Raw genomic sequence first — 18,234 nt, 5'->3', positions numbered from 1 at the left:
TGCTACCGGCACTAATTTACACAAGTTTTTGTAAAAAATGATAATAGTAATATTTTCGTTTTTATCGGGGTGAACCATATATAGAGGGAAAATACACCGAGTGTAAGGAATGAATCAAATTTTTTAGAAGAATTATTCTATTACGTAAGGTAATTACGTTTGCGGGTGTAAATAAAAAATCAATTTTCTGGTAAGAAGGTATGACGCAGAGGTCTTCAACCTTTTTCTAGTCGCAAGCACCCGTCATCAAAAGAAGAGCACCCTTACGGCAAGTTTGACATACGAATTCATGAACTCAGGATGATTTCAATCTTTGAATGCAATTTTTACAGGGTGTTTAATTGGAACGGTGATGAAGTGCTCGCGAGAATGAAATAGGACACGAACATCGAGCACTGTGAGTACTTCAGGAAGCACCGTGATGATCGCGAGCAATGGGTTGAAGATGCCTGGTATAGCACACGAACCGACGATGTCAGGGCACTTATGTGTTGGAGAGAACTATCTTGTCCCAAAGTCTGAATTTTCAAGGACCATTTTCAAAAAAAATTTATGGCGCATTACTATTAGCCGCGTGTATGCAGTTTACTCAAGTTAACCTCAGAAATATTTTATATATACTCAGGGCCGCAACTAGGGGGGAGCAGGCGGGTCTCGTGCCCCGGGCGCTTGACATGAGGGGGGTGCAAATATCATTCTGAAACCTCTCCACCAACATTACAAGGGGGCGTCAAAATGCGCGCTTGTCCCGGGTGACCAAGCATCTAGTTGCCCTGTATATACTGTAACAATTTCTTTCAATAAAATGAGATAGAAGTACAGTAAAACCAGGGTTGGGTTTTTGATGCGAAAAACTTGTTTTGACTGTCAAAACTAGTTTAAACTGTCGAAAACTGTCAAAAACCAAAAATGAATTCTTTTGGATAATGTTTTGAACATTAGGGATATAGTATGATAAGATAAAACATTGTAATAATTAAAACAAAATATCAATTACAATTTAAAATTTTGCATTTTTAGACATACAAAGAGTCTGTAACAGATAATATTTAGTTTTATGGTTCATTTAATATAAACTACTGATTACCTGTGTTCAATTTAGGCCTACTAAGCAAAATAAAGCTGATTTTTCTTTTCTTTTTTTTTTTTTGGTTTTTTTTCCCAAAATATGTGCGATGAGCAATCAGTGTTAGGTTTTTGACTTCGGAAACTAGCTTAGTAATTAAAACAATCAAAAACGTATTCTCAATGTTGTCAGATAGTTTTAAATTTTCCTGATAGATAGAGTTAAATGACAAAACACTTACTTTTATGTAGAGTAAAGGGTTTTATATTTGAATTGTATATAATTAACTGAGGTAAAAAAATTAGTTTGATATTTTAAATTTTCTAATCTGCCTAAAATTTTATTGCATAGAATTCTCGCACAGAATCTGCTAATACATTCTCATTTCATTCAACTCTGTTATTCTCCCTTAAAAATTTCTTAGCTTCAATTGTAAAGTCGAATCCTGTTTTAACGAATACCGTTATAGCGAAAATCTCGTTTTAACGGGATAAGTTTACATAGGAACGATACAGAAACCTGGGATTCCTTTATAACGAAATTTCGTTATAACGAAGTAATTTCTTCGGTCTTTTAGAGTTCGTTATAACGGGATTCGACTATATAAATCCAGAGTTTTAAAGAGTATTTCTAATCAAAGCAGAGCTGTGGCAGGACTCGATACCCCAAGCCTTTTTTGCACGTTTAGATACAGCTTCAATTTGAAAAAAAATTGCATTATATAAATGCTAGTAAACCTTAGTTATTCTTACTTCTGCACTAGGAATAAGTTACGGGAGTTTTATAAGCATCATATACAAGCCAGCAATGCCAAATTAAAGGACATTTTAGCTCTGCAATTCAATATAATGATTGCTAGATATATTGTTATATGGGTGTTGTTTTAAGTATCAGTGATTATCTAGATAATTTAATAACAGAAATCAACATTACACATATGGAATAAAAGAACTTTTTAAACACACGCAGACACAACTATCCATGCACATTTATAAGCAGTTGAAGAAATTTCGGAATGTCAGGAATCAGATTTAATTGAAGTAGCAGTAGTTTGAGTAGTTTAGTAGTAGAACCATAGTTTTTCCTTCAGCTTTTATGAAAATTGTATATTTTTACATGAAAAATCATATGTATTGTCCAAAACAATTCTGTAGAGAGTAGAAAATTATTTTACAATCATATTAAGTATTTATTCTTTGTATAGCATAGTAGTCACTTTAAACATTGCATGTAATTAATATGTGTATTTCCAATGGGAATTTTAAAAATTGGAAAGCAATGTTTGAAGTTTTAGCAGTTTTTGACCTGACAGTTAAACCGCCAAAAACCTGCCAACCCTGAGTAAAACCCTTCTCAACGGTCACCTTTTTTTGCGACCAAATAATATAATTTCCTATGTCGAATGCTTTTCGAATGTTTCACTCCAAATTATCTTTTACCGGTAAAGGGTTAAGGGAAAAGAGGTAATCTGTGATTATGCGTAGTCAGTGCCGTAATTCCTTTGCCCTGTACAAGAATTGACATTTAGCCCCATTCGGGGGCTCCTCCTTCCAAGTGGGCCATGTGCGGGTGCACCTATTGCAGCTGCCTAGTTACGGCACTGTGCATAATCACCAATCACCTCGGTGAATTTGATGAATTTTAATGCATTTATCACTTTTATCGTGATTATCCATAACTCCTAATTGAAGTAGGTAAATTTGATGAATGTAAAAAAGAAAGTATCACCTGTGTTCTCTTCATTTAACTACTTTATCAGCTTGCGAGGAGACCACGAAACGTACCGTAAAATGGTGCAACTTTGTGCCAAGGTCATAGCATTGTGCCGCACACGGTTTCCAAACTTCAACACGTTCTAGCGGTGAATGGTTACGAAAGTAGAAGTTCGGAAAAATACAGGTAGGAAGGTACACGTAGAGGTAATAACGGGTAAGAATAACCTTCCAAGTTATTCCGCGTGTTTATCAGAGAATTTTTGGTAATTTTCGAGTTTTTGGTTGTCATGAAAAATTAAAACGTCTCCTTTGGTTAGACCAATCAGGGTTTCTTGAGAGATCTAGTAAGTGTATATGTGTGTTTGTTTATATGTTACCTACTACCAATTGCTGGATTGGGTGTTTCTAAATGGGTTTTTTTTGTTCACCCGTAGTATCACTTGTTATCAATAATCAGAACTTTGGTGCCACCCATTTTCTCCCAATTTTCATATTTTTATCTCTTTTTTTCGCTAATCGGGTTGAAAGCCGAGATGAAGTCGAGACTGTCTACTTATTTAATGATGTAGAGGAAAGTGCACAAGGTGATGCACAACAAAAGGATGAAAATATTTACCTTATTGTGAAACATTGTGGACAGTTTTATCCGGGAATGAAGGTTCACAAGCCAGACGACGAAGGAGATGTACTAGTTTCCGCTATGGTGAAGAAAGGAAAGTATTGGACATGGTCAGACACTGCTGACATCGTCTGGTATCGCGAAAATCAAATTGTAAGTGAAATAAATTCACCAAAAAAAAAATGCGGGCAATAGCATGCACCTAGTTAACATGAAGCCGCTAGTGTTCTCCATAAGGGGGGTTTAAAATTGTTAAAGGTAGATGTATATCAAACCTACCAACAGTTCCTCAATAAAATAATTTTAATTAAACTTGTTTTCATTATTTTCATTCATAAAAAACAAAAAAAGGAGAAAAATAGGAGAAATAATGTTTGGAGGTTTTTTATTAAAGCAGATACGTAGAAACGTAAAAGCAGTGATATGGATGTGTCACATCGAGTTTATAATGCCCAAGTTGCAACCAGCAGGAGTACAAGAGATTGTGCCCCATGAAAAAAATTCTCCCTCTCCTCCTATCAAATATTGATTTTTTCCCGACACATCATTCAATAGGTGAGATATGTAGGTATGATGAGCAAAACATTCAGACAAATAAGTGCATAATTGAAGGAGATGCTCTTTGAAAACCTCAAAAAGTACACAAAGTTGTGAAATTTTGCGGTATTTTCCGATAAAAATTAAATTAAAATACGAGTTGAATAATTTTCTTAACACACATAATTATAGACAAATAAAACCAACATTACCGATCGGATGCATAGTGTTTAGTAAATGAATGAGCCCACCAAGGGATGCTGGAGAAATATTGAAAATCTGACCAAAAAATGAAGTTGAAATAACTTCGCGCATTCATTTTTGTTAAGAGTTTCAAAGGGCGACCGTGTATTTTGCTTTTACTAATAAATTCAATCCTTTATATTTCATGGAATAAAAAATATGACGAAAGCCATAGTTATTTATCTCTCTGTCTCTTAATCACAAATATGCAAGAAAGACGATTTCAGTGTGAATGTCTTAGGAGGCACAAAAATATCACTTCAATCATTTCCCCTCGGAAGACATTGCCTTATCGCTACAGAGTATACATATGCCATGATTATCAGCCATTAATTACATAAGCGGGATTATGCATACTGTAACACATGGGGACGCATAGACACGATTCTACATCCCGACACTCTGCATGTGATTATCAGGTAACCCCATTCGTAGTAATACGTCGATTGTTATTATGGAGTCGAGTACACGAAACAACTAATTCCCCGTCGGATTCTGCGTAAGTACGTCCAAAATTCAGGTGTGACGGAGAGATGAGTGGACAACACTGGGGATGGTGGAACGCATACACTATCTCACGTATCTACCTGCTCCAAAACTTATTCTCGAGAGAGAAAAATTTTTCAAAGCTATGTTTGAGAGCGCACGAGCGGTTTTCATCGCATTCAAGAGAGCGTGTTGAAGAGAAAGACGAGCACGAATACAATATCGAGCGGCAGTGCTTCAGAATACTCCACAGTGTACATATACGTACAGCTCGCTTGCGCTCGTATCGCACAAAGTGTCTTTTCGCAGCGGCAGAACTCGAAGCACTCTTATATTCTCTTATATCGACGTTCAGGACTCGAGTAGTTGCCTTCATTATTCCGAGAATCATCGAAGGGAGAGAGAATTATGAGAAGGAAAATCCCTCCCCCCAATCCTGGCAACCGGGAAGGGGTGAGCCCAGCTCCAGGCCAAAATACTTGTCTCCGGAAGTTTCCTGAAGGAGCCATTCATTGTTTCACGCAAGAAAAATCACGGCGGCAAATCTTTTTGGCTTTGTTTCAAAGATTACTACTGGCGTTCGCAGAAATTGAGGCGATAACAAGTATTTAGCCGACCATCGAATGGCACACATATACACAAAAGTGCCGTTTCCAATTATCGTATTTCAAGAGTCTTAAAAATCAAAGGGAAAACGCAACATAATTTACAAGGGGAAGGACAAGTATACAGCAGGGAAGGATTGACCTTTAAAGGGGGCACAAAAACTATCTTCCTGAGAAATTATTAGTTACCACCCTTCAAAAAGTATTAAAATTAACAAAAATTGTTTAATATAGCGTATAATGGGTATTTTCTTTCGATATTTCAGTTTTTTTTCACCGAAATATTACATCTTTTTTTCCTCATGTTTGGTCAGCTTGCCTTGCGGGGGGGGGGGGATGGGTTTCCCAAGCACCCCTCCACGTATTCCTCTGAGGTACAGTAGGCACAATTTTTATTTTTCCGATTTAACGTTTTCAAAATAAGTGCTTCACCAGAAATTCATCTTGGCCACCGTAGTTTTGTTTTTTGTTTATTTGTACATAGGAATTTCTTCGATGCGAAACGCACAGGCTCTGTTTAATTTACCAAACAGGTTTCACATTACGAAATTTAATAAAAAAAAAGAAAACTTTGAACATTAAAGTAAAAGGAAAACATTTTCCAAGCACCATTCTCGAATAATTTTAATACAGAGATTCAGCATTTCGAATTACGAAAAGTTTAAGTTTGTACCTGAATATTATTCTTACCGTGAAAAGTTAGTAAAATACTGCATCTTGAAACAGCGTTTCCCGTGCAAGTTATGGAAATCATTCCCCAATATCATGTATAAAATTTATTTTACATCTGCGTGCGCGCGTGTATATGTATAAATACATATACCAGGGCTTGACAAATCGGGAAAAAAATTAGGCTGCAAGCATATTTGTACTGTCCAGAATAGTACAGTAAAATCCCTCTTAACGGTCACCTCTCACATGCGGTCGCCCTTTTTTGTGACCAAATTTCCCATTATAAAACAAAAGTATACATTTCAAACCCCTGATAAATGGTCACCCCTCTTTTAAGGACGAATTTGTCTCTTTGGTGTTCGTAAAAGAGAGGTTTACTGCATAGTTTAGGACTTGTCCGTCCGGGATTCCTTGCTCATGCCAGCAGACATAATTTCATTTAATTTATGTGCTGTCCTCAGACTTGAATTAAGTTACCATACTCGAAAAAAATTACGCGCCCAATGTCAATTTTTCAGTCGCCATGGCGACCTGACTCCTGGGATTTGTGAAGCCCTGCTATATACATATACATAGTCGATTCCGATAGCTCGAATATCTTTTAACGTATCCAACTACGTTAAATGGAAATGACGTTTTTTATTTTTTCATTTCCTATGAAAGCTCTGTTTGTTGTAATCCCAAAAACAGTTCCTTTATCCGACATGAAAATGCCTGACTTTTTCACAGAAAATAACATCGGTAGTTCAAAATTTATTATTGTTTTTCACCATTTTGGGACACTTTTCATCAGATAATCTTATTTAAATTCAACTGCAGTATAGGTTGAAGTTTTCTCTGCGCTCCAGAACCTTCAGTATTGGGGGGGGGGGGGGGGGTTTAGTGTTAAAATTTCTCTTTAAGTCAAAGTTTATGGGTATGAGATAAATTAAACAAAAAAAAATAGCATTCATCCTCACTTGAGGAATTAAAAGTGTCTCGTATATAAATAAACACGGATTGACCAGTGACGATGAACTTGGTCGTGTGTCACCAGGGCCGGATTTGGTCATTTAGCGGCCCGGTGCGAAAGAAAGTTTTGAGGCCCCGTCTAATACATGCGGCTTTCCCCACGAGAGGTAAGATAGGGATTAGGCCCAGAACAATTAATTCATTTTTGCTCTATACATCCGACGACAATAAATTTATGCCCCCCCCCCCCCTAAAATACTCGGATTTCGGGTCCGTCAAAGTATCTTTCCGAAAAGTTTCCAAAGAGTAAGGCCGCCTTAACCTATGGGCACAGGCCCACTGGGTAGTTCAAGTGGATAGGGAGTCTGATGTAAACGAACATATGCAAAACAAAATAGTGTCTGATACATGAAAAAATATTTTGAATATGGGTGGGTGGCACTCAAGTCTGATAGAGAGACGTGCCCAGAGAATCTCTTTTTCGAGGAAAAAGAATAACTATAACATAATTGAAACATTTTTCATCAATAGATCGACAGGACTTCCAAGATCTGGCTTTTTAAAGCAGTTCTGATTGAATGTAATTACGTAATAAATATAATAAAATTCAGTTTTACGGCCCTAAACATTTTGCGACCCGGTGTGATAGCACCCTTGTGTGTGGTTGCAAATCTTTTATTGTTATGTCTGGTCGCTTGGAAATCGCCATTTTGCTTTCACCCACTTGCGAGTGGATTCAGCGTTCAAACGCCACGCTAATTCTGATTGTGCGTAGATTTTTCAAAAAATTTTCGAAGCGAAAGTTGAAAGATTTAGACTTTAGAAAAAGAAAAAAAATTACCCGATGAAATGAAAAGAAATCTAATTCTCAAGAAAAATTTTGTTGTTGAAAAGTAAGGGCATCCCTCCCAATACCGCATCAACAATCTTAAAAAAAACAACGACGTTATTTGAACAAGAATCTCCTCAACGAAGTAGTTGTAAATTTTTTACTAATGCAAATGTTCGTAAAAATGGTTCTGTTAAAAAATCCTTTTATTCTTTCTCCGAAATCGGAATTTCCGTCGAACTAACAATAACTCAAAGTTTTTCGTCGGCCGCTGCACATTAAAGTTATCGAGATTGAATTGTAAATAAAATCTAATATTTCAAATCTTAATAGAAATCTAGTTTTGAACCGATCTGCGCCAAATTTTACATAGAACTAAGTTTACGACGGTGAAATAAAAACCACTTATTCGACTTAAAGCTACTTTAAACTTTGACTGGACTCCGACAAATATTCAAAATGGTAAAATAAAAATGTCGGACCAATAGCTTAAGCCAGTAGTTCTCAACCTTTTTAGACTCGCGGAGCACTTTTCAGTATATAATTTCTATGGCGGAGCCCTGTTTTGTACATAATTTTTATGGTAGAACCTTGTAGGCCTCTCTTATTTAATTTACTGATTCATTTTATTTTCCTCGTGTCGACGCGGAGCCCCTGGAAGGTGCACACGGAGCCCTTGGGGCACCGGTTGAGAACCGCTGGCTTAAGCGATGACTTCGTTTACTTCAATTCTCAATTTTCTCAAACAGTGTGTTTTTTCAACGACAGAGCTTATCCCTTCACGGGATAACTTTTTTTAATGCCCCATGCGTAAAAGGAAAACCCGGGCAGCACTGGGTATTCCTGCTAAAACAATAGGTATATATATATAAAACGATCGACATGGTACAGCTTGCAGCGTATCGTATATTCTACGCAGAATGAACTTATTTTAAGCAGCACAATACGTGCAGTAAGCTTTGACTTGTTCAAAGCACCCGAGCTTTTGCGTGTCGAAAAAGAGCTTTCTTGCGCATGTTTCAAACTCTCAAGGCGAATGTTTGCTCGTGAATTGAAAAAAAATATACCGGGGATATTTTTGTATACTTTACACTCCAACACAAAGAAAATTTCATTTCGAACCATATACATAACCAATCAGAAAATTATATTTTTCTCATTCCCATTTACCTATATTTATTTTCGCCTTAAAAATAAGACTTTTAATTAATTAATTGATTCGAAGATGAAAAATTCTCTCTCACCGATTTGATCATTATGAGAATAGAAGCTAACTGAAATTCTCTTGTAATTTTCATCATCATTTATATTGATCGCATTCATTCACACGGATGACATTAAAAAATACTTACCAGAGAATTGTCGAAAATGTTTGTGCCACTTTTGTCGTTGAACCTCGACAACGAGCGTCGATGCCTCTCATAGTACGAAATCCCAGAAAAATTCTAATCCATTCATAGTAGATATCGAACCGGTCACTACAAAGTTTCATCGGTATGGACAAATTTTATTAGAGCAGGCAGCCAGCGCGTGGGTCCGAATCCGTTCTACGTGGAAGCATTTCTCAATATCACGGGATAGATGAGCAGACTAGCTGGACTAGGCAGGCAACAACTGACTGAAACAACAGCACTGCACTGTATGGGGGGAGAGAGAGAGAGAGCTGTTCGGTGGGAGGGTCGTTCAAATCCAACAAGTTTTGAGGTCGTTTCTTATGTAAAGATTGTCGACAGTTGGCGGCGCACCCTTCAATTATAAAAATTCCCTTTTTGCGCCGCACACACTCATCGAGAGGCCCGTCAACTAACTCATTTATTTTATGTGTTTCTATTTTCTTTCTTTCTTATTTCCTCTTCACACGCCAGTAATAAGAAGAAGTGGCAAAAGAAAAATGCCCATCAGCGCCTTTTCTTTTTAATGCCTCCTTTCTGCAACCGCCCCTTTACGTACACGTCATCAGCCGAGCAGCGATTTCAAATACATCCAACCGGTTCCTTCTTCTCTTTTTCGTGCCCCTTTCTTCACAGTTTATATCAAAGCCGACAGAAATAAATAAAACCTAGTTATAACAAGTACAAGCTCTATTTTCTGCCCGAAGAAATGGGTTGTCCCGCGGTATGATTACACAGCAATAATAGCTGGTACATTGTCCTAGCTAACAGGTACAGCCAGATAAAACAAATACACTTCTCCAATAATAATTGCTGGGCAATTTTCTCTTCGCATGCTCTTACTGCATTTTATTCCACGCGGTGGATGATAAACCCTTCATACGACGAGTTTTTCGTTATAGATCATTTTCACACCCGCGTGAGTGACTCATATCCGTCAGTGCAGCGGTTCTCAACCTTTTTGCACTCGCGGAGCCCTATCAGTATATAATTTCTACGGCGGAGCCCTGTGTGACTCAAAGAGCCCTTTTTGTACATAATTTTTATGGCAGAACCCCTTACAAATACAAATATACAAATACAACGCCACAACAGGCAAATTGCCCAACGAGGTGGCTGACTTAAGAACATCATGGATCCCCGAGCCATTTTTTGGAGGCCCTACCCACTACTGCTACACCACACATGCACCCCGCCCCCCCCCCCCGCGGAACCCCCAACGAATCGGTACATGCGGGAATGTGCGTGTACGTGTAGTGAAACCTGACGTGAAGTTATTTTTGTTTCTCTGTAATGCTAACAAGCATTACAGTGTGTAGTGCTGCCATCTGCCACCAGTTTTTCTAACTACGAGTGAAGTGTTATGATTGAATGATTTATCGTTGTAGGACTGTTGCTCTCTGTGGCGAGACTTTTTAACGGGGAGATCGGCTCGCATTTGCGCCTTGAAGTTAGGAACCACAGAAAACCAACTTCAGCCGACCCTTGTAGGCCTGTTTTATTTATTTATCTACCAAATTTACCGATTTATATTATTTTCATCGAGTCGTCGCGGAGCCCCTGGGAGGTACACATGGAGCCCTTGGGGTTCCGCGGAGCACCGGTTGAGAACCCCTGCGTCAGTGCAACAACTAAAATGACCACAATGCAACAATGATTTTAAACTTTTCCTGCTGGTGACTGACGAGAGGCTTAGTTCGACTTAGACTTCAGTATGCCGTAAGGTTTTGGAGACCGCAGCTACAGAGGAGTATAGACTTGGTTTAAGGGGGTGCAGAGAAGAGCCACGTGTGGCATCGTGCTGGACTCTGGTTCTGAGGATACAGGTTCGAACGCTGTTGGCGGCAAAGTGGTGGTCGGCTGAAGTTAGTTTTTCTACGATTTTTACGCTTTGAGGCGTGAATGCGCGCGCGAGCTGGTCTCCCATTTGAAAAAGTCTCTCCGCAGAGAGCATGCAGACCTACAACACGATACTGGCATAACACGAAAATTCAAGCTTTTGTGTTGACACGAGTCGCGTCTTCTACTCACACAAAGGCTGCCGGCACACTACGGTTCGGCTGGCGCGGTTGATCTTATCAGCAACCGTGGAATTTCGCGTGAAACACACACTGCTGTTAGCAACCGAGGTTTTTTATTTTTTAATGTCACGTGACATCTCGGGATTGGCTAAATTATTTTCGCCAAGCTGAAGTTGGCTCCAGCTAGCATGCAAATTCGTGCTTCCCCCTCTTAACGGATATTCCCTCTTTTACGGACAAATAATAATTTAGTTGTATAATATATAAAAGTATGAATTTCAAACCTCTTTTTAACGGTCACCCATTTTACATGGATTTAATTTTTTTGTCCTGTCCGTGTTCACAAAATGGAGGGGTTTTACTGTATATACTAATAAAAATATTCATGTGATGAAATTTAATTTTCTGTAACAATATTTGCCGTTTGAATTTAATTCAAAGTTGAAGAAAGACAACCTACAAGTTGACCCATTTTTGATGCTTTTACGATTCGTGACCAAATCGCGCAAATTTTTTTATATATCATGACTGGAATCATCATAATTAATTTAAATAACATATATTAAAAATTATTTAAATAACATATTTTTGAAGTTTAAAAAAATTGGCCATGAATTCAGAACGTTTTTCTTTGTAATTAAAGTGAATTTCCAATTAATTAAATTTCTAATCAATGGAAATTAAGCACAATAATTGTAATTTTGGGAAACCCCATATGACCAAAAAAAAAATCAAGGAAAAAATTATTTTCACCTATTTAAAAAAATATATATTTCTTTTGATGGTCAGGAAAAAAAAATTCAGATAGGAATCGAAATAAAATTTCTGAAAATTTAATGTTTTAAAAACTGTAAAAAATCAAATTTTAAAAAACATTATGATACAACATTATGAAGGGTCGTCTTAAGAGTATTATGGGCCCCCCCCCCGGGCCAAGTGGTTTTTAGGAGGCCCTACATGGTAAATCCTTTAAAATTTCAATCGTATCTCATTTCTGGAAGGCCCCTCTTCTCTTGAGGCACCCGGGCCGTGCTCGGGTGGGCCCATGCGTTAAGACGGCACTGACTGATGCCCCGAACTCCGAGCCAGACAGGAGCGCAAATGTTAACCTTTCATCTCTCCTTCAATATTAAAAGGGGGCGCCAAAATGCGTGCTTGCCCCGGCTGACCACGCATGTCGTTGTGGCCGTGTACATCAGTATGTATGTTGCAGGGTTTAAGGTACACACAGGGCCGCAGCTGGATACTTTTTTAACTGGAGCTAGCAAGCTTTTGGCGTCCCGTGTAAGGAAAGGTTAGAAGGAGTGGTGTTAAAGGGGCAATTCGGCGCCCCCTTTAGTTCAGCACTCGATACAGTGGACCCGCTCTCCCTAGTTGTGGCTTTGTGTGTGTATGTAAATTAAAAACTGCTTGAAAAGAACGGTAGGTGTGAAAATTGTCTTAGTGCACTCTTCTATATTACCCGCATACAACGTTTTGTCTAGATCAGCGGTTCTCAATCTTTTTTGACCCACGGAGCCCTTTCCAGTATGTAATTTCTATGGCGGAGCCCCGTAGGCCTATTTTTTATTTATTCATAAAAGTTACTGATTTATTTTTATTCAAAAATATTAATAATTATTTTTTTCAAATTTACTGGTTCTTTTTTTATTTTCCTCGAGGGCCGCGGAGCCCTTGGGAGTTCACACGGAGCACCGGTTGAGAACCGCTGGACTAGATAGGTTTTTTTTCATTGCAAAAACAACAGATAGACAGCCACATTCATATACGATACAAAAATAAATAACAAAAAGACAATAATGAAAGCAAAACACACACACAATGCAGCTCTTAGGGACATATTTCATCCCCGGTTCATACTTAGGCTTTTAATAAATGTTTCAAAAGTTTGATATGGAGAATTTGCAAATATAAAAATATATTCCTTCAAATGTCTGATTATTTTTACTTCTAATTTTTTATGAATTTATTATAAATGGTTGGGCCCCGTGGTAATTTGTCCTCTTTTGGAAGAGGTAACTAATTGGTTTTTTGCTAACACGTTATAATCGGGATCCAATGCATTTCATTCAAGGGTTCTAAAATATACATCTCGGTTTTAGGTAATCACGTTAGTTTATGAATGTCATTATAACCGAGTTTCAATGTATGCTCATGTAGGAAAGCAAAAACATTTCACTCGTTAGAAAAATTTAATTTTTTCTTCATTGGGTTTTTTTATTGTTATCAGTGCAAAAGCGCCAAACAAAGAATTAGTTTCCGTCTAATGGAACTTCACCATACAGTTCCTCGAATTTGTCTTCTCCTCTCATTTTTTTATGGCAGCCTGAGAAGGAGAGCAATTCCTTTGTCCAGTGCATCCGAAATCGCATCACCCTCCTTGTCAAACCACTTAATAGACAATGGAAGAGAGCAACCGCAGGTCCAGCCGAACCGTCATCAGGGAGCGCAAGCCTTTGCAATACATGATGGCAGCTTTCCGGTTACCCCAACCGTCCCAAAAAATGTGGATTTTCTCGATTGAAAAAACCGCGCTCAGCGGTTGCAGTTGTATCTGTGCGTTGACAGAATAAAACTATAGATGATGCCTTCCCCCCCCAACCTCAACCGCGTGCAACCGCGCCGTAGTCAGGTCCCAGCCAAACGAACGCCATCTTCCACCCACTTGTATCTCCAGATGCCCCTTGCCTTAGAAGTGTCTCTTCAGATAAAATAAGTGGGAGGGGGGGGGGGGGGTGTTCCACAGTGGTTTGGGCTTTCATCTTTTATGTGACAGTTGTATCTTTATTTTCACCAGAGATAGCCACGCTAAAGTTCTCCGCTCTTCCATTCCTGAATACTATATTTTTGCTTTTTGAATACTCGCTGTAAACAAAAGTCACTAAGAATCATCCGTAATAACCATGAGCAGCACATCAACCGTAACGAAAGACTAAAACTGTCGCGAACACAAGTGTCATATCGATGTATACCGTTCAGGGAATGGGGGAGTGGGAGGTCGAGCGACGGAAATTTCGGCATGAAAAGTGAGTAAAAAAAATTCTAAAATTTTCCGTATAATTATTATTATTTGGTGCTATTCCTGCATTTACACGTCAAAACAGAGTTAATCTGCTTCTTAATTTTTTTTTTTTTGATTGGCTTCAAAAATTTTATTTAACATTAATGTTTTCCATATAAATTGAAGAAAAAATTAAAAATCCCCTAGTTTTTGAGAGCAATGGTTAATATACAGTGTTTTAAAATTATATGTTGCTTTCATATTATTGTTTGGAATTTTTTTTATAAATTAATTTCAGCTGAGGGAAGGGAAATATTGCACAGAGAAAATATTACTATGTTTTTGAAATTTTTTCAGTGTTACTTACGGCACATCAATGAAGAGTAAGTGAAACGCTCTGATAGAAGATAATTATTTTTTCTAAATTTTAAAACACTTTCTAATCAAAAAACAAAACAAATGATTTCAAAAACCTCACTTTAACTTCTGAAAGTATCGGCACAATGGTTTTCTTTTAATTCTATAATTATTACTAATTTAACTGTGCAATTACGTTACACGTAAAAAAAGATTTTTCTCAGTGAGATTGGCGAACACTGGTTAAGAGGCTTTCGTTCCCATAGCAACGAGTGATGCGGTTCCCTCGTAGCTTCCCCTTCACTGCAAAGTTAATCTAAAACGGACTATGGATAAGACAACCATAATCTTTTTTATGGGCAGTGTGTTATATATTATTAATTATTAGTTTTTTCTTTCGTGATATATATGCTTTTATATTGGGTTGCTGTATTTTGGCTATATTTGACATTCATACCTTTGATGGGGATAATTTTTTCTGGCATCTCGTTGGACAATATGCCTGTTGTGTTTGGATTGATATCACTGGCTTCTGCCTGAAGTTGAACCTTGTGTATCCTCAGAGTCATACACCACGGGGCCTAGTCGATCTCAACACTTGTCATGGGTTCTGAAACGAATACGATTATGATCACCGTGGTACTGCGTACCGACATCGGGCGAATCCACCAACAGCCGACGTCATCCGAACTTGCCTGATCATTTCAAACCAAAGCTGCATTAAGAGAACTTTCGAGCGGCTTTGTTTCAAACAAAGCACATGGTATATCGGGGTGGGGGTCTCAGTGCTTCCGACAGCATCGTCGGATTACACCGACGTCGGCCACTCATCGGCGAATTTCGGTTCTGTTAGTTTTTATCGGCCGATTCTTTCGACCGACGCAGATCTGGAAGTTTGATTGGCTTTTGGATTTTATCTCTTAATCATGTCTCTTTATCTATTATATTGTATTATATTATTTTATATACCTTATTATATATTTATTATTTTATTCTCCAACATATAATAAAAGTTCGTTTATCCATTCTCATATACCCGAAAAATTAATCATCCTGTTCGAGCAGTTGGTGAAATTGGGGATTCACAAAAATGTCATTTTTCCTCTTTTTAGTAATAAATATTTCAGCGCTGGAATTGTTTTCAGACGTAAAAATGATGAAACATCGTTCGGAGACGCCGTGATTTTCCTATCGGAAACCTGGGAATCCTGTCCCCCCGTTCCGCCATTGATTTTGAAACTTCATGGTTAAGTCAATTTTGATTTCGGTTTCGTTCTTCAGGAAACACCGAAAAAATTTTCAGGTCATGGTGGTGGTTATTAATAATACTTCACATCTTTCACTTCTAACGATATTACATGAAATCATTTTGTTGCGAGGCTGTAGGCACGTCTGGTATTCCAGCCAAGAGACATGTTCACCGTACTCAGATATCAGTGGATTATTCTAAGCGACACACACTATCCGTAATTTCGTAAATAACTAAACTTTTATGTTTTATATAATTCTTGAGATATGAGCCGGGGCAAGCGTGCATTTTGATGCCCCCTTGTAATTTTCAAGGACAGGTTTCAGGTTTCAAAAGGAAATTTGCGCCCCATCTGGTCCAGCGCCTGGGGCACGAGATCCGCCTGCTCCTCCCTAGTTGCGGCCCTGGATATGAGCGTTCAATTTATTATTTTCGTCGCACCTACTTTTCGAATCGAGATGGGGTCGGTCTGCCAAACACTTAACATCAACTTTTGCAGTCGGTTCGTTGAGACAGCTGATTTACAACGCATATTCTCGTATAAAACATAATAATAGCAAAGATATTCTCGCATATGAAGATAAACGTTGCTCGAAGTAAAATGATTCTAGATTTTTTTCAGGAATTTTTTTAGATTTTTTAGAAATTAAAGGTTTTTTTTTTTTTCTGAAGGAATTCTAGAGAAGGAGAAAGAAAAACAGAGCATATAGAGAAGGGCGCAACAATAACAACTGCAGCAGCAAAAAAGAAAACGAAAAAAACCTCCTCGGCTTTGGCCCAACTCTGTCGAAATAAAGAGTCTTCTCCCTTCTCGTTGACTTTAATTAGGTTTTTTTTTTCCTTCTCGTTCTTGATACATTTTTTTCCTCTTAATGTTTGCATAACAGCATTAAAATGCCCCAGGGTTGGGTAAAAATGTCTTTGAGGGGGGAGGGGAAATCACTTCTTGTATAAACTTATAAGGGGGGAAAATGCAGAATTGGAGGGAGTGTGTGAGCAAGTTTTTTTCTTTCTTTTTTTCGCAAGCATATTAGGAGGGAACAAGAAAACAAGAAATCGCAGAAAAATAACAGAGAGAATATTTATATGAAGCATCACAAGCATTACGCGCCAAGACTGAAAGAAGAAGAAAAAAACTTTAATTTTGTAACATCGATCACATGGAACTTCCACTGGAATAACGTTGGAAATGGAGGAACGTCTGGAATGTGTTTGAGACGTTTCCTTTCTTGTGAGAGAACCTTAACACAACCAGACCCTTCCGACGTTGCAATATTGGCTTTGCCACACCAACAATACCACAAGGAGAGGAGATTCTGCAGGTTTGCCCTTCCGCTTGGCGTGACTTAATGGCTTTTTCGTTCGTCCGACTTCCTCCTCATCTTCTCGAGATTATTTCTATTCTTGTTCTGTTTCTAGTAGCACATTCATGTTGACGATTCCCCGAAAATTTCAAGAACGCCGAACCCCTTCGGTTTCTACTCGTTATTACCCCTCGGCAATGTTCGATCGATGCTTCTTGCGAACTGACGTAATTAATGCGAAAGTTCGGTCAGTAGGTGCCCGAAAACTTGGCATTTAACGAAGAAGTGTCTCACGTGTCTAATCACGTATATGTATCCACTGAATTATTTTATTAATAGAATGATTCATTCATTCAGCGAGTACATTTACATTCATCAATTTGTCTGTGCGAATTCCCTGAGCATCAATGCTACCTTCCGCATGAAAAAACATGCAACAATAATTTCATGTCAAATTTAAAATGTACTGCCTGATCATTCATTTCATCCAGAATAGGTATGTTCGGCTCTCAAGATGTTTGGGTTTATGGGACGCATCGAAAGAAAGCCTGTTTTGGGTCACACTCGCACAACGACCCTGGCCCGTTGAACCCGGGTACATACTCGCTGCGACGACCGTGCGTTATTGTGACGATTCAATTTCAACGTCCGGAACGATAAGGCTCAAATCTTCCCATAATCGTCGGACGTTATTATATTTTTCATCTAATATAATGACTCCAAAAAACTGTGCAGCCCGATAGAACGACCGAACTCACCTCTTTTTCGAAAAGAAATGTGAAAAATCTGTGTTTTTCGTTCGCCAAAATTGTTTTCGACCTTTTTACTCTTGTTGTTGGAGAATGAATGTATGCATGTACGGTTGATCCCACTTATAACGTTTTTTCAAAAACCGTCATGGAAAACGTTGTAAGCGGGAAATCTTAATGATGATTAGTTTAAGTTGAGACCGTGAAAGTAAGTCGTACTAAGCGGAAAAACGTTGTAAGCGGATCGATTGTAACTAATTATTACAATTTCACTACTATTTTCTGTTCCGATGCAGCATTTTCATTGCAACTGCTTACATTGAATAAAAAAAAAAAATGTAATATTTTATTCTCTCTCTTTCTCTGCTCAAATACTAATTCCGTTGAGAAGCAATTTTTTCCCCATATAACATCCGATATAACGACCTCTCAATTTTAC

At 38.1% G+C, this 18,234-nt stretch overlaps 1 pseudogene across 2 annotated transcripts in view; it reads right to left on the bottom strand.

Annotated features, from left to right (window-relative positions):
• Positions 1-18,234, bottom strand: part of LOC149069448 (toll-like receptor Tollo pseudogene) — a 174,534-nt pseudogene that overhangs the window by 30,966 nt on the left and 125,334 nt on the right. Inside the window, exon 1 of one of the 2 annotated variants that reach the window (XR_016195093.1) lies at positions 9,076-9,576. The exons of the other annotated variant lie outside the window; for it this stretch is intronic. The product of XR_016195093.1 is annotated as a toll-like receptor Tollo pseudogene, transcript variant X1 (transcript). Of the gene's footprint in view, positions 1-9,075; positions 9,577-18,234 lie in introns of those variants that run through there. 2 annotated transcript variants of the gene reach the window in all.

Source organism: Pholcus phalangioides, unplaced genomic scaffold (assembly GCF_987345545.1).
Source record: "Pholcus phalangioides strain wild (caught in Gottingen) unplaced genomic scaffold, Ppha-v1.0 ptg000022l_1, whole genome shotgun sequence".
Taxonomy (NCBI): Eukaryota; Metazoa; Arthropoda; class Arachnida; order Araneae; family Pholcidae; genus Pholcus; species Pholcus phalangioides.
Note: the sequence above shows the minus strand (reverse complement) of the source record. Positions and strands in the feature narration are given on the sequence as shown.